Source organism: Perognathus longimembris, chromosome 2 (assembly GCF_023159225.1).
Source record: "Perognathus longimembris pacificus isolate PPM17 chromosome 2, ASM2315922v1, whole genome shotgun sequence".
Lineage (NCBI taxonomy): Eukaryota > Metazoa > Chordata > Mammalia > Rodentia > Heteromyidae > Perognathus > Perognathus longimembris.
In genome coordinates this window covers 106,915,909-106,939,180 of record NC_063162.1, presented here as the reverse complement: position 1 = coordinate 106,939,180, position 23,272 = coordinate 106,915,909, and the positions used below count along the sequence as shown (strand labels likewise).

General features: G+C 36.6%; 1 protein-coding gene and 1 pseudogene across 10 annotated transcripts in view; one reads left to right on the top strand and one right to left on the bottom strand.

Annotated features, from left to right (window-relative positions):
- Magi2 (membrane associated guanylate kinase, WW and PDZ domain containing 2) overlaps nucleotides 1-23,272 on the top strand; it is a 1,248,503-nt gene that overhangs the window by 240,171 nt on the left and 985,060 nt on the right. The gene's annotated exons all lie outside the window — the stretch shown is intronic.
- LOC125347460 lies at nucleotides 4,639-4,758 on the bottom strand (annotated as a pseudogene).

Here is a 23,272-nt window from a genome sequence, read left to right as displayed (position 1 = left end):
GGCTAATGGAATGAGTGCACTCCATATTATTTCCATTTTACGTAATTTTCATTTTGTTTCATGGAGATTTTATTTTAATTAAGAATGATAATGTTCAATGTTCTCTACAAACCCTGTATCCCAGTTGATCTGCTGATGAATCTGAATTTTCTAAGTGATACAAGTTTTAAAATCTCAATGGTATTTTTTTACACTTGTGATTATTCTTCTTAGACAATGGTCATTGAATTAAGTGAGCTATGAAATAGTTAGCTATAATTGTAAGAATTTATAATGTTGAACATTAAACCCTCACTTAGTAAAATTTTAAGAAACTGTGTGTCATAGACAACCAAATATTTTTGTAACAATACTATTTGAAAACATTTCATTATAAGGCCTATAAAATATATTGTAATATTTTTCTCTAGACTACACATTGAGAACTAGTATTTTCAGGTTAATATTGTAAAAGCATTTTTAAACAACTTTGAAGGTGAGTGAGGTTACTTCTCTGCTTAAACTCTAGTTATCTGAATTTTGTATAACATAATCCTATTTCAGTTACAATTCTAAATTAAAGAAAATTGAATTTTGAACTAACACTGATTGAGATAGAGATGTACAATTTAGAGAAAATTGTAGAGATATTGATGAGTATTTATAAACTGGAACTATGAAACAAAACAAAAGAACAAAACAGCCAGGCATTATTGGCATGCCAGGCACAATTAACTGGTTCATGCCTGTAATCTTACCTGCTCAGAAGGCTGATATCTGAGGATTGAAACTCACTGATCCCAAAAAGACTCTTTAATCTAAATATTCTATAAAAAACCAGAAATGGGAATGGCTCAAGTTTCAGTCCTCAATGAAAAAACTTAATCAAGTGAGAGAAGGAAGAGATCCTAAGTTAAAGTCCCAGTACATGTGTGCATGTGTGCACATATACAAACAGAGAGAAAGAGAGAGAGATAATTATGCTTTTTTTTTTTTTTTTTGCCAGTCCTGAGCCTTGGACTCAGGGCCTGAGCACTGTCCCTGGCTTCTTCCCGCTCAAGGCTAGCACTCTGCCACTTGAGCCACAGCGCCGCTTCTGGCCGTTTTCTGTATATGTGGTGCTGGGGAATCGAACCTAGGGCCTCGTGTATCCAAGGCAGGCACTCTTGCCACTAGGCTATATCCCCAGCCCCTAATTATGCTTTTTATTGAATTAAATAACATGTTTCCACTGTGTCTAGTTGTTAATGTAGTTTCTTAGTTTGGCTATAAGTTTTAATCTTTTAAGAATCTATTATGAAACTGGGTGCCAGTGGCTCACACCTGTAATCCTAGCTACTCAGGAGGCCAAGATCTAAAGATCACAATTCAAAGCCAGTGAAGGCTGGAAAGTCCATGAGACTCTTTTCTCCAATAAACTATCTCAAACAGCTCGGGAAGTGGAGCTATGGCTTAAGTGGTAGAGCATTTGCCATGAGAAAAAGAAGCTCAGGGAAAAAGCCAAGGTCCTGAGTTCAAGCCCCAGGAGCAAGACACACACACACATAAACACACACACACAATTATAAATCCAATAACCTATTGTCTTGTTCTCCCTTGAATTATAATTTGCCTATGAACATGTGTAAATATGAAAAGCTAGCAGATCTCTTCATGGGTATTTTAAGAAGTTATTTAGTCATACTCCTTTGGTGCTGACACGGTGTCCATGAAATGGACAGGAGCTTCCTCCCTGAAAATGAGATAATCCCTTCTTGCCTTGGTACTTGTAGGATAGTTAAGTGCTACTGGAAATCCTTCATACTAATAAAACAGTGCTTAAAACCCTACATAGTTGAACATATATAACAATATCCCAAAGTATTAACCCTAATGGTTGGCAATTTAGAGGCACCAATTCCTCTGGATCAGGAAATAAAATTCAAAGAGATGCAATAAGAATCATTTTTAAACTCCTTGTATTAAAGTGAACAATCTATATTTCTCTTTTAGTATGTTAGTGAGAATGAGAACCAACCAACCCTAACATGTAAATGATGTAACTCAAAAAAAAAAAAAACAACCTTTGAAGAGTAACAACATTTACAGTAAGCCAGAAGCAAACAGACTTGTAGAAGGACAATAATGGAAGGGGTACATGAAACAAAGAAGTGTGTGTGTGTGTGTGTGTGTGTGTGTGTGTGTGTGTGTGTGTGTGTGTGCAGTATCATTGATGTCAAGGACAGAAAGCACCTTTTCAAGAAAGAGAGGAGGAGGAGAGAGGGACCACTCTGCAAAGCATCATCAGTGGGTGTTAATGTCACTACCTGACATTAGGATGGGATGAACATGAAGCAAAGGAAATCTCCAAAAATATTTAAACTATTTCTCTTCAAGCTTTAGCTTCCAACATATAGCAAACAGGAGGCTTTTTGAAATCAATGTGTAAGATAACAATGAAATAACAAGATTAATCCAGAAAGTGGGTCGTCATTCTACATTCCTTGAAATGTAACCAAAATGAAAAAATTGAGGAAATTATTCAAGTTTAAGATTTTAAAGGCTATATGACCATGTGTGCTATGTAGTACTTAAGAATAAGCTTATACAATAATTGGACTTCTAAGATAATTAGAAAATATGATTGTTCACATGATGGTAGAAATTATTGGGTTGAAAGAAAATGTCAAGCTTTTAGGAAGTGCAAAGCTAAGTACTTGAAGGTACCTGCATGGTATGATGTTCACAGTTTATCAAAAATTTTTAAGTAAAATTCACACAATCACACATGCGCAGAAAATGCTAGATATTATACAAGTGCCTCCTCATTGACATAAATGTAATCATTCTACCCTTTAAATTTTTCTCTGCATTTGAAAACATTCCTACAAGAAGTATGTATGGAGGGCGAGAGTGTCATATGTTGCTGAAGAATTGAGCTGATAAAGACAGTTTTAGCAAGAGGGAGGTTGCTTGTTTGCTTTTTTGTGTGTGGGGAGAAATATTTTTAGACAGTGAAAAAAACCCAGTTTGGTAATTAAACCAGAGGTAAGAAGAAATAAATTAGATACTTAATTCTTGGAAGAATTTAACAAGAATTTAAAGAGCAATGCTTGGAAAATGTTGGAAGTGTGTATTTGAAGAGATTTTTGCTTTTACTATTTTTATTTTTTGCCTTGTGGGTATTTCTTTTTTGGCTTATGTATATTTCTTTTTGCTCTAGTTTTGTGTCAAGAGGAAATGAGGTGACTTTTTTCAGCACTGATAGGGACATAGCTGTAGAGAGGAAGAACAGAGGGACTAGAAAAGGATGGGGGATTCAATGGGTATCAATAAAAAACCCAGACAAAAGGAAGCAGAATGTCTCTAATTTCCTGAACCTTGCTTCAGGGACCTAATGTCCACAATCCTTCTCAAAATCTGTGACTGATAGAGGCATAAAATTCCATTGTGTATATGTACCACATTTACCTGATCCATTCATCTACTGAGGGGCATCTATGGTTTCTCTCATAGGGAATAATTAGCACAGATTTAGGCTAGTCACACCAGAGGATCACAAGGGCCCAATAACTATGCCCTTATGAACACATAAGATGATGCTAAGTGAAATGAACTCCATGTTATGGAAACAAGTGTAATATCACTGCTGTAATTACCTTCAACATGTCGTGAAATGGTAGCTTTTTGTTGTTGGTGTTGATGATCCTCTTGTATCCCCTTCCTGTGGTTGTCCCCATGCTATCACTGTATCTCATCTGAGTACCCTGGATACTGTATATACTGGTATTAGAACTAGGGAAGGGAAACAGAATATCAAAATCAAGAGGCAAAGGATAAAAAGACAAATGACTCCAAAAGCAATACTCACAAAGCCATTTGGTGAAAACCAACTGAACAACTCATGAGGGAAGAGGGAAAGAGGGAGGGGGAGGGGGGAAATGAGGGAGGAGGTAACAACTTGTACAAGAAATGTACCCACTTCCTTATGTAGGAAACTGTAACCCCTCTGTACATCACTTTGACAATAAATAAATATTTTAAAAATCTATGACTGATTTATGTTCATTTTTCTTTAAAGAGAGTCTATGTATAAACAGACTCTACAAAATGTGGATCTACATGCATATTAAGGTATTAAATAGGAACACAAATGTGTAAAGTTTATCTTGTTATAAAAAAATAAGCTTTGCAAACTTCAGCAAGCCAGAAAGCTGATCATCCAGAAAGCTGCTTATAACATAGACCCTAGGGTAGTATCTTTACTTCATTTTTACTGATGAAGAAGGTAAGACTTGGAGATACTACAAGACTTCCCAAGACTTCAGCTGTTGGTGGCTGAAAAGGTAGTAGGTCTCCCGTACTGTTGTTTCTGTCATTTTTGTCTGTGTGATAGGTGTTCTTAAAAAATAGTATCAGCCACTATTATTTATATTATTCAACTTATTTTTATTAGGATTTTGAAAAAAAAAGTCATTTTCACTCCATTAGAATAAAGTGCAAATTTTGAGATATTTAAACAAACCATCCCGCCATATTTTCATTTGAATTTTCCATCTATGCCTCACCTTGGTTGTCTGTTTTTGTTTTTATGTTTTTAGTGTTTACATCATTTTTTTATTCCCAGAGCCAACCTTCAGGAGTTAATAAATCCCCATAATCACTAACTATTGTAGGAATCACATTCCTTTTTACAGGTACCAAAATCTCATACTCAGCAATGAGTTTTGAATAGCAAAAGAGGATTTACTATTAACACTGGTCTGTGAGGCTTTGCTACAAATTAAACGCACACATGCACACAGACACACACACACACACAACACAACACACATTCTTTGTCTGTTGTTTTTTTTAAGAGATGGTGTAGCATTTTAGATTACCAAATACTTATTTTGAATGCATTCATTTATATGGCTGCATGAGAAATAGCTACAAATATCACAACAACCTAAACAAGAGCAATTGGTTTCACACTTTCTGTCTTTAGTCCAAAGTACTTTTGCTCCTTTATTTCACTCTTTCTGTGTATCAAGAATCTAGGTAACTTGTAAGTTGAGTTTTGTGTTCTGGGTCTCTCATCAGACTGGGATGAAGGCATTGGATGGGGATATCTATCACATCTGAGGCATGAAGTTGTCTTCCAACAGCAAGAATTTCATTCCCTTAGGACTGACTTCTTGCTTTCTGGATGGTTTTCCAGGCTTTCTGGGTTGCTTTCTGGATGGTCTCCATTCTTACCTTCAGTAGCCCCTGATCATTTCTTTTACAAATATCCATCTCTACAAGTGGCTATTTTCTTCTTTGAGGCTAGAGGAGAACCTCTCTTCAGTAGGCTGAGTCAATCTCACACAGTGTACCACCATCATGTTGGTCTACCAACTTTGCCAGGTGAAAAAACCTAACATGGTCTATCCTATCAAATTCAGAGACCCACTCATATTGAGAGAGCTGGAATTATACAGGTGGGAATGTGGGTCCATCTTAAATATGTGTTTACCCCTCACAAAGCTACCTGCAAAGTTACCTCTAGGCATTTTATACTTCATGAGATCTCAATAGTTTCTCACAATTATATCTGAAAAAATACTCAGATTCAAATTAACAAGGATCTTTCCCTGGATGATTGTTTTAAATCTGTTCTAACAATGAAGCAAATGCATAGGACAAGTATGCCATTCTTACTAAAACAATGAGGTTGTTGTCTGTCTTTGATGTGACTATAACTGCTCCCTTTGTTAATGATACTCATTTTTAGAAAATCTCTAATAGCTTTCCTTTTGGAAATTATTCTTTGAATATGTATATTCTGTAAATATTCAGCTCTGCTTTGTAAAAGTAAACTAAGAGATTGCTTACACTTGAATAGGACGTGAGTTCATACTTTTGCATTGTGTTATATTTTGTAAAAGGTTATGAATATAATAATGAGGATTAAAACACTATAGGGAGTGTATGGCTCCATCAGTTGAAGATGTTAATTATATTGTCAGCAGGAAGAGTAAAAATCCAACCTCCTGAACTTGGGTCTTGGCAGGCTGGTCAAGGATCTGATTTTTTAAAATTCTTAATGTTATTAAAAATGTATTTGTTTTTAGTCCTAAGTACCTTTGCTCCATTAGATATTTTTCTTTCAATATGTAAGTGCAAGTGAGTCACTTGCCCTTTCAGGTCCCAGACCCTATGTGGCTAAGCTAATTCACTGGAAGGATTTTCAACAGCTAAGTAGTTTGAACTGGTGGCTTAGGGAGTTTCTATGGCTTTGATCACTGCAGGTAAGCCTTCAAAAATCAGCATCTCTTTTAGTACAGGTTATATAAAAAGCAGAGGTTTTGGCTTTGGGCACTTAAACGTGTTAATCAGCTTCAATACTCACCAATAAATATGCCCCAAGAATTTCAAGTTACCTAAAACAGAAAAATCTGAGGAAACTCACTTGTGATACATTGTAAATTTTGTGACATGGTATGTATGTATGAATGTTTATGGTGATTGTGATAAAAATAATTAACCTTATTTTTCTACTTTCATATTGTTTTAAATTTAATTTTATTGTCAAGGTGATGTACAGACGGGTTACAGTTACATACATAAAGTAGTGAGAACATTTCTTGTCATACTCATTTTGATTGTCATACTCATGTCCCTCATTTTGATTCGTAGAAGCAGAAAAGCTCTTGCTTGTGGAAAATTTAGTAATTCAAACTAGAAAAGCAAATACAAAGATTACATAGGTGACTGATAGCTTGGTTTGGAAACATTTTAGACATGAGTAGAATCAACATTCCATTTCTTTCTCTTTTTTGTTCCCTCCCTCTAATAATGGAACTTAAGCATCACCCTCTTACTTGGCCCTTTCCTTTTCCACTCAAGTCTAGTTCTCTACCACTTGAGTTACTTCCACTTCAAACATTCCTTTCTTGTTTTAAATGAGTGATAGTAGTTAAAACTCAGGGTAGATGAGAGCTGCATATTGTAGCCCAAATGGTCTTTTTTTTTTTTAAGTCAATGTGAGGCATTTTCTCCTTCCCTTTGATGAACAATTTTAAAATGCCTTTTAAAAAAATACGATGGAGACCAATCTTCAACAAGACCCTCAGGGCCTAGTGACTGCTCTACACCTACACTGAGAGAGAAATGTTGTTGTACCAGAATCCTCTGACTATTGATTTCAGTCACCACAGAACATGTCAATTAATATGTAAAAGAGTTCAGGGTCAGCACCCAGGTCCCATGTTTAAGACCAACCCTCCAGAAAAAGGATTCATCATTGTCCTTCCCTCCATTCCCCCCACCCTACCAGGCATTTAGGAAAAACTGTAGATGTATGAGATTGTCTTCTGTGCTTTCCAGGGTCTATCCCAATGGTTAGTAGGTAAAAGATAGTGAACAAGCATTGCTTAATAAACATATGAATGAGTCAATTAATGAGACCACTGAAAGAATGAAAGAATAAATGCAGGTGATTATTCATGACTTCAGAACATTGATCACCTCAAAAACTGCTACTGTAAATAAGCAAAGCTAGACCAAAGTCACAACTACTCTGCCCCTTAATAGTACCAGATCCATGCCTGCCAACCAGCTGGCATTATCACAATATTTTATTTCATGGGATGTACCTTGTGAGCATTTTAATAAACACATAGTCGCAAAGACAGATGGTGACCTGAACACATTGTAGAATGTCAAGACAGTTCCTGTCATCTTCACAGGTGGATAAGACATACAGATAAGACGCATACAGACTGGAAGGAAATACTCAAACCATGAGACAAAATAGATTTGACCAGGCAGAACAGATTTCCTGCCAGTGGTTAGCTGGGATATGGCATTTAAAAAGGAGGAAAAGAGCAGCAGGTCACTCTAGGCAAGCAGGTAGTAATGTCAGACCAAAGCACAAGTGACAGAGATGAAAAAGCAAAACTAATGTGGGCCAGGAGTAAGTGGAAAGGGTAAATGGGCAACAAGATTTGAGGTAGGAAAAGGATAGCTTTAGTTATGTCTTGTTACTGCCAACGTGAAACATCTGTGGAGGTGGTGGCATTTAAGTCTCTCTTCTCTGAAGGAACATAGAATATAGAAAGTGCATACAGCCATTAGAATGGTTTTTTTTTTTAAATCAGTAATAGTGATCATGTGATTTGGGTTGGCATTTGTTAGCAATTCTAGGAGGTAATGCCTTTCCAATTTATTTGTGTTTTTACTGACATTCACAGAGAGACATTCTTCATTGACAGTCATACAAGATCAGATGTAACCAAATTAGTAATGAAATAACATTCTTCAATAGTCAAGAAAGAGAAGCTTGACATGTAAATGTCATCCAGCAAAGCTGGTATTTTAAGCTTTCTTTGGTCTTTTGTCAAATGCTGAAATCAAAACTTTCTTTGGATCACTGAGATTCAGGGACTATTCCATTGAATACTCTTGAAATTGCCTTTGAAAGGTACAAATAGAAACTTTTATCTGATTAGGACAAACTGAAATTATCATTCACCTGGTGAACGATAGCCAAAGAAATGTTATCTGCCACCCAAACCACTGTTAGTGAACCTTTGAAAATCTAGGGCTGTCTTGAGTAAGCAAAATGAAATATCAAATGATCCAGAAAAAGTAATATACCTTTAGAAAGTGAAAAATATTTTAAGTGGTTTATAAAATTCAATGTCCAAACGATGGCATATATGAATGATTCATTTATAGATTTTCTTTCAACTGAAATTTTGTGCTTCCTAATTATTGCAAGGAAGATACTATGACTTTGGTTTTTGATTTTCGGTCAATGAAAGGGAGCCTTGGAAGTACAACCAGACTTTGTCCATTAATCTGATGTGTTACCTACGTCCTTCATGGTCTATCAGTTCATTGTTATTCCTAAGCCTGTTCTTCATTGATGTTATATTCAAATCTGACCTTGTAACTTCTGCTTCAGTGCTGCCATGCTTCCATTGTTTAGGGATGAGCCTATCCCAGACCTCACACCAGGCCAAACCTCTGCTTATCTCAATCTTCTCCTGGTCCCCCAGCTATACCCATCTCCAACTGGATGTGTTTCTCATGTCCACCTCTCCCTCTAGTAAGCTCATAGGTTAAGATATCCTCCTGGAACTCATTGGTACAGAGGTCCTTTTTTCTGTCTCTCTGACTAGTCTCTGCTTAGCCTGCTATGTGATTCATGACTTGTATTGGTTTTCCTTCAAAACATTTACCACAGCTTTCAGTTGCCTGTTTGAAAAGAACTTTGATACTACTTATGTTCCTACTACATCAACTGAGAGATACTCAAGGATTGGGTCTGGTCTGTTTTTGACAGTGCTTCTGAGAACCAGGTGGGCAGTCACTGAACAGGTATTGAGTGTGACTAAATTAAGTTCTTTGAACATGTGAAATGCAAGTGGCTAGGGGAGCTGGCTGCAATTAGGAGATCCAAAATTTTAATAGCATCAAAATCATTGTATGCTCTCTCAAGGAGAAGAATATGTGTTATTGCTACTGTTTGACATGGAATGGCACCTATAAAGCAACATATAAATTGTCTGAAAATAATGTTTGGAGTCATGAAAGCAAAACATGGTTAAGGGTTCAGAGAAAAAAAATACCTCTGTAGAAAAGAAACATGAGCGCCCCTCATGTAAATTGAAAATAAATCCATACACTCACAAGTAAGACACAACAGCAAATTATATACCATACTTATAAGAAAAGGTTGTAAAAATTATGTTTATTAAAGTTTCACATACACATTAAAAAAGCCAAAGAGTACAACAAATATTTTTTTCTTTTCTCATTCATACAAAAAGGCACACATTGGCAAGAGTATACTTAGCAGAACACTTCAAAACTACTGGAGAGCTTTTGGGGAAAATGTATTATGGGATCTCCCAAGGACTCCAATTAAGGAGGACTGGTGGGGCCTGTAAGCTTATACATTCAAGAATTACTCTAATTAGCAAATGCATTTTGCACTCTCATTGATATACTAATAATAGCTACAATCTTTTTGATAGATTATACTGAGTACGGTTCAAGGTATTATATGTATTTATTGCATGCTAAGATTAAATAGTTATATATAACTATACATAGCAAATAATTTTATATATAGACATGTTTATACATAAAATTATTTAATCCTAACATTGAATTCATGAAAGATAGATTAAACTATATCTTTATGTTTGAGTTTTTAAATTTTTTTTCTTACTTTTTGTCAAAGTGAAGTACAGAGAGGTTACAATTTCATACGTTAGGCCTTGGGTATATCTTGATATTTGACCAGCCAATAAAGAACTTCAATGCAAGAAGGCAGTTTGTTTCTTTATTCTGCTGTTATTTCTATTTTACAAGGAAGCCAAGAAGTGTTAGATAGGTTGCCTACCTATCCAAGGTCACTTTGATAGTAACTGATGAAGCCAGGACCGGGACTCAAGTCTTAACTAGCTAATAGCAGTGCTATTCCACACTGCTAATGTGGACAGCCTCAGCCACAGGGTACTTCTGCAAATCGTCCTAAGTTGTGCTTTGACCTCTACTCACAGTGTTTACATCTTTAAATGAACCTTATCCAAAAAGAAAAAAAAAGAAAACACACTGTCAACAAGATAAAATGTTTTTGGTAAATTAAAAAATATAATTTTTTCTCTGAAATTGAACTTTAAATGATATTGCCTGCTTTAGAGATATGTGAATCTGTGTATTGCCTAGCTTGCTAAGGGAGTTTGACACACCTGACCATGAACATTCTGTTTTCACTGGGGTCTTTACCTTTATTGTTAGGTAAAAGATCAAATTTATTTCTATTATTTAAGTAGGAGAAGAGAAGTTGAGATGCTTCTTTACCATGTCTCTATCTTCCTCCTCCCTGAAAGAATCTTAATCCCCATCCCCAACCCACCCCCATTTTTTTTTTATAGGTTGTAAACCTTTGAGGTGATCTTCCTTGAATTTTGGACTTGGTGCAGGTTCTGTTATTGTATACTATAACATTATTAAATTTATGGACTTCAATCACCAGACATTGTGGTAATACATCTAAGCACAATTTTGTTCCTTCCTACAACTGAAGTTTCTTCAGTTGAAACAGTCTCTCTGGACAAATCCACCGAGAAGCCATTCCCAGATTTGTCTCTCCAAGTACTTGTTCTTGTCTTATTTCTGTTTGCATTTTGCTCCCTGTCATATTTAGATACTCTAAATTACATTTTCCAGAAGTACAAAATTCAGTTTAGGTTTTTCTTTAGAGTAATCTAAGAAAATAACTTTATTTAAAGTTTACTAGTTGAAAATTGTTGAATATACAGAAGTCATTTATCTTGTATGTCCACAGTCATGTCATATTCATATCAATAACTTGATTTAATGATAGAAAGTCAGATATTCACTTCACTATTTGTGGTCTCGGGGTGTCTAGGGAAACAATCTGAGTTAGAAAAAAAAAGAATAGCATCATTCACAAAGAAATTTTAGCAGAAAATCAGTCACTAAGATTCCCATATTACAAATATATAATTTAGGTGGATGAAGCTTCATCTTTGAATTCCAAATTAGGACTGTTCTTCTTTTGAAATAATTTGGTATTGTGTTTGGTGAAGCACATTTCATATCCCATAAAAACAAAAGTTATACTCAAGAAAACAGGAAGAAAAGTTATACAGACCCCCTCTAGTTTCATTGTATCAAAAAAAATCATAGTAATCTTTCTTGAATGATCAATTTCTAAAAGCCTGTAACAGCCATGTTTATGAGAAAATTTAAAAAACAATTTCAGTAAGAAGAGCAACGTTTAAGGATGTTAATGTTTTTTTTAAAAACCTAGTAATTTCAGAGACAAAGAAAGTTGTGAGACTACTTAATAGGAGATTTTTTTTTCAATGCCTTTAACTGGAGCATTTATTTTTACAATATTTTGCTAGTCTACTTTTAAAAGGAGAATCCATCATTTAAAATAAAGTCTCAATTTTCCCCATGCAAGTGTCTGGTTGCTATTGATTCTAGTCAGTATCTTCATAGTCCCACAAATTTATTTGATGCTTGACATCCTGAAATGCATGAATTGATCTAAAATGAAAACGAAAAATTGAATTATTACTGCATGATGTGAAAAACCATGTAAACATTCTTAGAAATAATATTATTAAACATTTATTCCACAATCAACATTCTGTAAGAACATCTAAAATGAAGAAAAATAGAAATTTTAAAACATGTTATTTATGTGATTAAATATATTGATAACATGTTCTTTTATACAAAGACATATGAGTCATTCAACAAGTATAAATTTCTGCCAACTGTCTTTTAATTTCAGATTTATTTTAGGACATGTTTAGGAAAGAAATTGAGATTCAGTAGCAGCAGCAGCAAATCTGCAATACATTTCAGGGGAGAATGATATTTCTTTATGATATCATCTTCATTACTTAAACTAAAATACATATAATGTTAACATCGACTATTTTGAGATACTGGAGTTATTATGAGTGATATCAGTTAGTATTTTCTTATTTTAAAGATTTTTAAAACCATAGATTTACCACTTTAAATACAAAAAAAAAAAATTACACCTGTGAGGATCCAAAGGCATCTGTGACCTTTCTCCCTGGATCTGTTCTCTTAATGGTTCCCCTTGGAGGTCATGGTCTCCTGTGTCTCCTTATATCCCTCCCCACCCCCACCCCCCAGTGGTCACCACCTCCCTTCTGACCCACCTTTCACAGTGGTAAGGCTCTTCCTTCCCTCTCTCCTTCCTTCCCTCCCTTCCTTCCTTCTCCAGGTTGACTGTTGCTGTCCTTTTTCTGCTACACAAACAGCATCTGGCTACCTAAATCCAGCTCGTTTTATTCACCAGACCATTTTATATTTATCTCCCTGACTCTTGTTTGTATTTTTATTTAGATTTGTTGTTGTTTTGTTGCTGCTGTTGTTGTTGACAGGGTCTTGCTATGTAGTCTATGCTGGCCTAAAACACAGGGTTTTCTCCTCCTTAGCCTCCCCAATGCTGAGGTGCACCTACATGCCCTAAAAACCTCACCGGCTGATCTTCTTACCAGGTCACTAGTCATCTCTCCAATATGGTCCCTTGCATCAAAATTGTGGGTATACTAAGTCCACATTTCTTCCTATTTCAGACTATTCTTTTGAACTTTCAGTAATTGACTTTTCAAATAAACATTTTGAAAATATTTATTTTTACATGAATCTCTATGTCATTACTAGACATTGAATAGATATAATTGAAGCACAGTAATGATCCTAAATCCCCAGGATGTATTCCTGTGGCTCTGAGCCTGAGGTTCAGTGGGTCTTATATGCAAAGATTTTTGCCAGTTACAGAAAGATAGCCTTAAACTAATATTTCCTTGAAGTGATCAAAGAGCTATAAAAGAATTGGAATGGACAAACTCATTATATGGTTCTGTGTACTTGGATACAGAGTACTTAAGAGAAACCTCACTCATGACTACACCCTTAAGGAAAACCATCCCGTATTTAAAGTGATGTTGGCCTAGGCCTGGCCTTATCTACAAAGGATGTCGATAGCCAGACCTAGGGGAGTCCCAAACTTCCCATTTGTCAGTTGTTAGGTCTGTTAAAAGTGACTTGAATTCCATCACAAAAGGTGATTATAAAGGTGAGAGTTTTTGTGTGACTTATTGTCTGTGGACATGATAAATAAACACTAGCCCAATAGATTCTTACAAGGATTATTTTCTCTCCTTGAGTGCTTTAAGAAGGTGATTTTTCTCTTTACTCTTCTACAAGTTCTTGCCCACCTAGTAGTCCTGGCTCCATTCCCTGAACTTCGAATTCATGAAAACTTAAGACAGGAGTTACAGAGTTTACCTTTAGAGCGAAACAGAGAAAATTAAGTAAAGAAGTGAAAAATGGGGACAGAGAAGGAAGGTAGAGTAGAAATCAGGAAGGTTGGGAATCTTTTTGTTGTTGTTGTTAAGGTAAAAGAAAACCAAGAAGAGTGCTTGTGAGAGTTTGCCATCCCTGTTCAACTGAGCATTGTGATGCAGCAGAGGTTTCACTGATAACTTCTGTCAGGAGATGAAATTCAAGCCTTGGTAGCTCTTGGGTTCCCTGCTCAGGTGCACTGTTGGGATTGGAAAGGTGCAGTATTGGTTTTCATGACCAGCAACCCCAAAGCTTTCTTTGAGGGTCAAAGCTATCTTGATGGCTTTTAAAAATTATTATTATTGATTTTATGAGCATAAATTAATTGTACAAAGGGGCTTCAGTGTGATCTTTACAAACATGTATGTAATGATCAAATTCACCCCCTCTGAATTACTCTTTTCCTCTTTTCTTTCTTTGCTGGTGTGTGTGTGTGTGTGTGTGTGTGTGTGTGTGTGTGTGTGTGTGTGTGTGCGCGCGCGCGCGCGCTTGCATGCACGCATTCATGCCCGTGCCCATGTGTCTATGTGTGTGTGAATTTTTACTGTTCAGAAGAGTTTTAGGAAGACACCTGTACTCAAGAATGGAAGAAATTTGTAGGATAAAAATGTAAAGCAAGTTTGGGCTGAATATTTAAGGATCCTATTTACTATATTTACCATATTTTCATGTGATCCACTATATCCTAGATATCTTCAGATTACCATAATCCCATAGAGTAGATATTATCACTCCAGTTTTATATATGAGGAAACTGAGGCACAGGTAGCCCAAACAACACAGGTTGTGAGAGGCCTGAGACTGAGCTCTAGTAGTCTAATTGCAGACCCCACACTCTTAATGCAACTGTAACTTAGCTGATGCTAAAGAGACTCTCTGAGTTGGGTGAGACAAAATCACCTGAATAAAGCAATGTCTGATGACAGGGAACGCTATCTTCCTACTCACTGGGACAAATAATAACAATTTCAGATAATAATAATTTCAAATAGGAATTTCTCACTAGAAGGAAAACTACATTGTCCACTAGGAATTACATCAAAGGTGAGATCCTAAAGGAAACAAGAGGCCTAGAAGAGGTAGCAGGGAGAGAGAAAATGTCCAGATCATGGATGTACTTTTCAATATAAGAAAGTTATAATTCAACACATGAGCTTCAAATTTGTCAAAAGCCTTCTCTGGGGGCTGTGGATTTAGCTCAATGGAAGAGCGCCTGCCTGGTGAGCGCAAGGCCCAAGTTCGGTCCTCAGCTCTGGAAAAAAAAAAGTTATAAAAAGCCTTCTCTGTTCTTACATGTCTACATAACAGCAGACCAGCTGGACTGATGAAAAGTTCATACCTTTAGACTTTTCTCCTGTCTGCTACATGAGAAAAGTAAAGCAAATAGCATATCACATGATAGAGTATGAACACAGGCATAGTGTAACTTCTGGTTTCTTTAAAGGGAACAGACCCTATTACTATTTTTAGTGACTACTAACAAAATTAGCAATGTCAAGAATGAGATAATCACTAAAGGTTGTCATACTTGAAAGTTCTTCCTTCTCCACCCAAATTGTAGAGTCAGAAAAATCTCTTTCATGCAACAAGCTGTGCATTAGCAATGTTCAAAAGGGAAGAAGATAAATGTGTCAGACATCATGTACTTCTGGTTGCCTAAAAATAAATTCAGAAATTAAAATCCCTGGAGATTTTAGCTCTGGCGTGGCCCGGATTCAGCAGCCAGATGCTCCGGGGGCTCTTTGAAGTAGACAAAGAGAATGCCAGCTAGGGCCCTCTGAGGACAGAGTACAACCTGCCCACATTCAGTCGCCTTTTCTCTCCTCCCATCTGGATTTTTACAGGAGGAAAAGATTTAAATCTTCCCCTGTGCTCTTCCCAATTCATTGGATCTTTTTGTAGATGCTTACATTTTGTTTAGCTTTAGGTGATTTCTTTTTTTTTTTTTCTGAACTGAAGGATGACATTAGAATATTCAACCATGGAGACCAAATCAACAGATTATTATTTTAGGGACAACTTCTCTCTGAAGAGCATCGTATAATCCTCCAGGATTCCCTGGGAATCCAGAGACATGAGTGGGCTGTGGAATATGTAGCAGGTTTTTGTCTAAATGTCTTTTCAGAAGGAAATCAAAATCAAAGACAGGAGCACATTAAAAAATATGTAATAGGAAAATAGAGTAGGGAGAAGACCAAGCAATATTTTTCTTTAAAATAAAATAACCTATTTTCTAGGAAATAAATACTTTTTGTTGTTGTTGTGCCCAAATGAGATTAAGTAAAATCTTCCAAATCCTACAGTTCATACCAGCTTCTCTGTGTCTGTGAAGGGCTTTGTCAAACCTGAGAACAATATTCCCAAACCCAGCAGTGAAGTCAGAAATATTCTTTCCATAGAAACCAAGTATGAAGCAATTGCTTTCATATGAGTAGAGAAGCACGCCTTACCTGACAGGGATCAGTTGGTCTGCTCAGGACTCTCAGTGGCAAATCGAGAGGATAAGAGGCACAGGTGGGGAGCACGTTAAGAATAAGGATTCTAACGGAAAATTTAGAAGGCAAAATGGGACTAGTTTGGCATTCGTATTTGTAATGCTCACTTTTCGAGCTTTTGGCGCTTGGCTTGAATCTCTGATCATCAGTTTCTTCATCTATAAGGTGTGAGAGGTGCTACCAGCTACATAAGGACATAGTGTTCACAGTGAGCATTATCCATGGACAGGCACAAGGTACATAATGAGACATATTCATTACTATTACACTTTTTTGCTCCCCAGTGCTGACATGTGGACTCAAAGCATTACCACTTGAACCACACGGCACCACCAGCCCTTTCTGTTTTTGTTATTTTTACGATAGGATTCCTCTTTCTGCTTAGGTAAGGCTGGAAAGCAATCCCATATAACAGAGAGGAGGTTTCACAGTTTGCACTGGTTGGCATCAAATTGTGATCTTCCTAATCTTGACTTCCTGAGTAGCCAAGATTACAGGCATGAGCCAATGCACCAGTCTACTATTATACCACTTACAGAGATAATAGTAATTGTTATGAGGTGTTTTTTATGTGTCTATATCCCTTTGCAGTCATGTATGAACCTATTTTCCTCGTTAAAACACACATGCACACACACACACACACACATGCACACACACATACATGGTAGGCACCACAACTAAGAAAACTAAAGGGAAAAGCAGATGGGATGATGAATAATTGCAAAGCATCATTTATGTGCAGGTCATATTATCCTCAGAGTAAGAGCTACTTTTGTGTAAATACATTTATATCATTTCTGTCTTCCAATTTGAAGGTATAGATCTTAACTAAAATGTAACTTGTCACAGAATCGCTTAATTTTATATGAAAGATTTACTTTATTTTGATTTATCACTTTCATTATCTTCAATTAGTTGTACATGGGATATTTCAATTTGATGTGTTTATTTCTGTGTATAAGTCACCTTAACTAGAGTCAGGCTTCTCATCAATCCCCACAACCACATGCCCCTTCCCCCTACTGGCTTGCTAGGTTTCCTAGCTTCATTAATTTTTCCTTTTAGTGTTATGCAATATTACTCTCAAGTAATTTTAGGGTATGTTTAAGCATCAAGATTGTATAATTATGTTCTATCACTAAAAAGCTCTCGTATAATTACTGACAATTTTAATCTTTAATGAAAAGTAGAAGCTCATGTTTGTTCTATATCAACAAAATGCTCAATAGCAATGATCTACTCACTGGTTTCTATTTGGGGCTACAGGTCTTAACATATTTAGTATATAAATCATCTCCATCAGTACTGTGATATTATTTACTACATTGTATTAATTGTGATTTATGTCATGTTATCATAACACAAAAGCATGATCATACAAAGTTGGATACAACCTGAGATCATTCAGGACTCTGCAAATGTGCCAGTAAGTGAATCAGTACAAATCATTAGGTTGTGCTTTTAACCTAGAAGATGTTTCAACAGGTCTGTTGGTGTAGCGTTTTCACTTGCCACCACTTAATATTACAAGGAATCTTTGCAAGTTATCCCTAGTTATTTCCCTAGAGTCTAGTATGAAGAAATATATACCCAGTCACTTTGGGGGGAAGGGAAGGACATATTCTTCCTTCTTGGCATATCTTTTCTAGTAAAAATTATTAGCTGAATTAGTTTTGTTGCCTTTTTGTTGAGAGTGATAACTTGTGTATTGATTGTTCCCAATTTTCCATGACAATTTTTCTAAATGATGGATAAATGATGGAACTTTGGACAGCAATTTTTAGCAATCTTTCTTTTTCATTTTTTCCCCACCTCTTGTTCACTTCATCACAAAATTTCAGAAATCTTTTAGGAAAGGAATAGGACATGGATTTGACACAGATATGACAGGAAGCATAGAATGCAGAAATGCTTTACTGATACTAATGTCAGAAAGATGACATGGGTCACTTGTATGAGATCATAGGGGTGGCCACTCTGCCTGACATGCTAATTATATGTTGCATAAAATCTTTGCAGTCTCTCTCTGGCAGACCAGACTAAGGATAATCAAAGTACTGGGAGATTAGGTTCCCACCATAGTTAGTAGATACTTGGAAGGAAAAAAAAAGCTTAAGAGCCACTTCCAACTTAATTAATGGTAGAAGATTCAGGTAAGCAAAATAATCTTCTTCAAATTGTTGGACTTGCTCTTGTTTCATGCTTTAGTGAGTGCTTACCTGTGTTTGTAAACTAAATTTACAAGTTGAAATCATTAGGGTCATATTGTTCACACACATATAGTCTGAAAAAAAAAACATTCTCTGGGGGCTGGGCATATGGCCTGGTGGCAAGAGTGCTTGCCTCCTATACATGAGGCCCTGGGTTCAATTCCCCAGCACCACATATACAGAAAATGGCTAGAAGTGGCGCTGTGGCTCACGCAGCAGAGCTCTAGCCTTGAGCAAAAAGAAGCCAGGGACAGTGCTCTAGACCCTGAGTCCAAGCCCCAGGACTGGCCAAAAAAAAAAAAAAATTCTCCATTTCTGTTTTTTTTTTTTTTCAATAAGCCTATCTTGAGATACTTTTCACACACACACACACACACACACACACACACACACACACATATATATACATATATATATATTCAGTTCAGAAGCAGTTTAGAAACACCATGGACATAAAGTCTATCTCTCCGTAATTTTTAACAGAATGAATATATATTTAATGCAAACCAAACCACACGTTAGTGGAAAAAAGTGTGAATTTCTTAATGTATACTTTAACTTGATGGGAGATTGTAGCAAAAACCAATTTATAAGTATCAGCTAATCACACAATCAAAATAACAGAACAGACAAATGAAGCAGAGAATATAGTGTTTTGAAATTTTCTACATGGAATAATATCTTTTCTAGTTAAACTTCAATAACCTATGTTACCTGGAACCAAAGACAGAATATATTAGACCTAGTAATACATCCTCCCACACAAGAAGTAATGGTTGTAAGAATGTGTTCATTGTGAACCTATTGCCCACAGCCCAAATAGTAAATAACAAGGAAGAACAGGGCATTTGTTTCTGCTATCAAGATAATTTAATACTCTGGGACTAAATTACTTGCAAAAATTGAATCGAATTGCAGGCAAAATCAGAAACATCCCTCATTTTTTTGTTAGAATCATACATTTAGCACAACATTTAGACTAACTCATTTCTAAATATTGACAAATAAGAATATGACTGTCTTTCAATCTAAAAAGCCCAAACCTCAGGCAAATCAAATAATTTTTCAAAGATCCAGTCAAAATTGTAATGGTCTGTATGACCATAGGTGATGGTAGATGTATTCCAGGAGAAATAAAGATGATCAGTTACACTTGCCCTCACAAAGCTGCTTCACTGCTGAGTGTCTGGATAAGGAGAACACATTTAAGCAATCTGTGCCCTGCTAAAGCTCCTGCCCATTGCTAAAATACAAGGCTCACACTCATATTCCATTCATTTCCATTGACTCTCTGAAAGCAACCACTGCAGGCTTCATGAATACCTGAGACTGAGCATGAGGAAACACAGGAGATAACTGGGAGATTCATTTGTTTAAGCTGTCATTTTTGTGGAAGTGGCCATTAAACAAGAGTAATAAAGTGACTGCTGCTCATTGATCTGAAATTGTAATAAAGGACTAAACAGATTTTCTTCACTTACTCAATTGAGGAAAAGTAACTATAGTTATTCATTGGATCTTCTTCCTTGCTTCCTTAGCTATAGGTAAGGTTCCTGGAGCACACATAGTCCTACCTGGCACACAGCAGTGGCCAGCATGTGGCACTCTTAGAGAAGTCATGTCAGAGTGGCGTTGTCAGTCCTATGTGTAGCAGCATGCATTCTGCATCCAAGATTAGCCTCTCTGAGTTGCGAGTTTCTCATCTGTATATATACGAAATAATCATATCCTTGTGGAGTTGTGGCAGAGTTCTGAAAAAGATGCACACAGGACCTCAGCATGGTCCACAATTATTAACAAGAGGACAATAAATAGTAGTGGCTAAAATCTTTATTATTAGAGTAATCTTTTAGGTAAGAAAGGACATTAGGAGCTAGGTTGGGAATATATTCTAGTTTTCCAGGCAAATGAAACACTATTTTCTCCTGGTTTGGGGGGTCCAAAGTTTAAGCTTAATAGCTGTGAGCACATTGAGTGTCTTCTCAGGACTTTTTTCAGTGTATGGACTGCTAACTTCTTGTACTGTTTCCTCCCTTGGACTTATCTCTGTTCTGAATGACACTGCTCTCTTTGCCTCTTCTTATAAAGACCTAGGTTGTATCAGGTTAAGGCCCCACTCTCTCATTAAAATGTGGTTACTTCTTTAAAAGTTCAAATACAATTAGATTGTCACACTGATAGCTATGGTTTCAATAAAAAGATTAGGAAGGATGTTTTCTTTATTTGTGTGAATGCTAGAGTTTGAATTCAGAACCTCTCAATTGTAAATAAGCATTGTATCACTGTATCATGTAAGCCATGCCCTCAGCCCTTTTTTTTTTTACTTTTATTAATTTTTTTCATTTTCTTTAGGTAGTTGTACAAAGGAGTTGCCATTCAGCAAAGCAGTTTATGAATGCAGTGCCTCTTGATTAATGTCACCCCTTTAACAATTCTCACCCACCCTCCCATCCCACTCCTTCCCTCTTTTTTTTTTTTTTTTTTTTTGGCCAGTCCTGGGTCTTGGACTCAGGGCCTGAGCACTGTCCCTGGCTTCTTTTTGCTCAAGGCTAGCACTCTGCCACTTGAGCCACAGCGCCACTTCTGGCCGTTTTTTTCTGTATATGTGGTGCTGGGGAATTGAACCCAGGGCTTCATGTATACGAGGCAAGCACTCTTGCCACTAGGCCATATCCCCAGTCCCCTTCCCTCATTTTTTAAAATTTTTAAGTTATATATTGCATTTTTTTGCCTTTTAACATAGCAATTTATGTATAGAAGCTAAATAGTAGGATCACAGGATAGGGGAATATTTTACTAGCAATCCAACAGACAAGGGCTTAATATAAGAAATATACTTAGAACTCAAAAAGTTGACCCCTCAAAGCAACAACAACCCGGTTAGTAAGCTAATGACTTAAAGGGAGATTTCTTTGAAGAAGAAATAAATATGGCCAAAAGGCACATGAAGAAATGCAGGGCTGTTTTGATTTGTATTTCCTTTATGGCCAGAAATCTCAGCCTCCCAGGTAGCTGGGATTACAAGTATGTGAACCACCACAGGATGTGGCCATTAACATACAATTTTATTACTTAAAAGTGGCATGGAGGCCAAGAGATAAGTGCACAATACCTTCCTAAAGCACTCTTACGTTCAACCAGGAAGAAATGTGGGAAACAAATTGACTTTGTTTCTCAGTTTTACCTGAAGCAAGCAAGGGGACTGCAACATTTGTTGCATCAGTCCTGTTTGCTAGAAAGGAACCAATCCTAAGACATTCTCAATTGTTGAATACAATAGTCAACCCACTAACTTACTTAAAAAAACTAAAATCAAACACCGTTTGGTTTAATCTATATTAGTTCTCTATTGCCTCTCTAAAAATATTACCACAAGCTTATTGGCTTAAAATGAAATGAATTTCTGATCTCAAAGCTCTAGAGGCCAGAAGATTGAAATGGGTCATATTTGGCTGAAATCAAGATGTCAGTCGAGCTTTCTTCTTCCAGTGACTTGGAAGAATCCATTTCCTTGCCTTTCCCAGCTTCTAGAGATCATGGGCATCCTTCGCCTGTGTGGTCACTACCTCCTTCCTCTAAGCACATCATTCCAACCTGTGTTTTCAGAATGTTTCTCCTGGTGCCTGTCTCTCAAAGCACCTGCATGCTCACATTGGAACAAAACTCAGTTGTTTCTATTGTAAGCCCTTGTATAAAAGAAGTAATGAGAATTTTTGTGTAAACAGAGATCATAGCTCTCAGAATTATTCACACAAACAACTTTCAGAAAGCCACAGTAGAGTATAGGTAACCTAGAAGAGTCACTATGTTCCATTAGTGGATTGAGCAGGTGGCAGAATTTATTTAGAAGAAATTCCTCCCTTGGCTAAATGAACACATTGACTAGAGACTGAGAAGAGGCAAACATGGGTTATTTCATGAATGATAAAAAGTTCAATTAGGCTGAGCATATGGGAGAGAAAGTGCCAGTCCTTGAATGCTCACTGTAGATTTATATACTTTGAGTTTAATGTCTTAACTTCTCTTCAAAACCATACAAAAATCATCCACATAAGGATCATGAAAACATGCTCCTAGTTTATCATAGAGTATTATTTCAGCTCTAGGTTCCTTCACTCTAGGTAAGGAGACATCGATATTTTAAACCACATTCATAAGGTTGGAAGGAAGCAGAAAAGAAGACAACTGTGAGGCATTTTGAAATATTTTATTCTCTTCACATTTCCCTAGTTAGTATAAATGTTAAGTGTAAGACCACACACAGCCAAGCACTGGTGGCTCATGCCTATAATCCCAAGTACTCAGGAGGCTGGCATCTGGAGGATCAGTGCCAGCCCTGAACAGAAAAGTCCATGAGATTCTATTTTCATAAGAAGCAGCAAAGAGTAGGGTTGGCAGCATGACTTGAGGGGTAGAGTGCTAGCAATGCAAGGAGGCCCTGATTCCAAACTCCAGATCTGACAAAAACTAAGAAAGAAGAAGGAGGGAAGAAAGAAGGATGAAAAGAAGGAAGGAGAGAGGGAGGGAAGAAAAAGGGGAATAAGGAAAGGAGGACAATAATAATAGCTATCAGGAGAGATCTGAGGATCATAATTCAAAGCCAACCTGGGCAATAAGTTTGAGAGACTCTTATCTCTAATAACCCAACAAAAAGCTGAAAGTAGAGCTGTGGCTGTGATTCAAGTGGTAATCATGAGCCAAAAA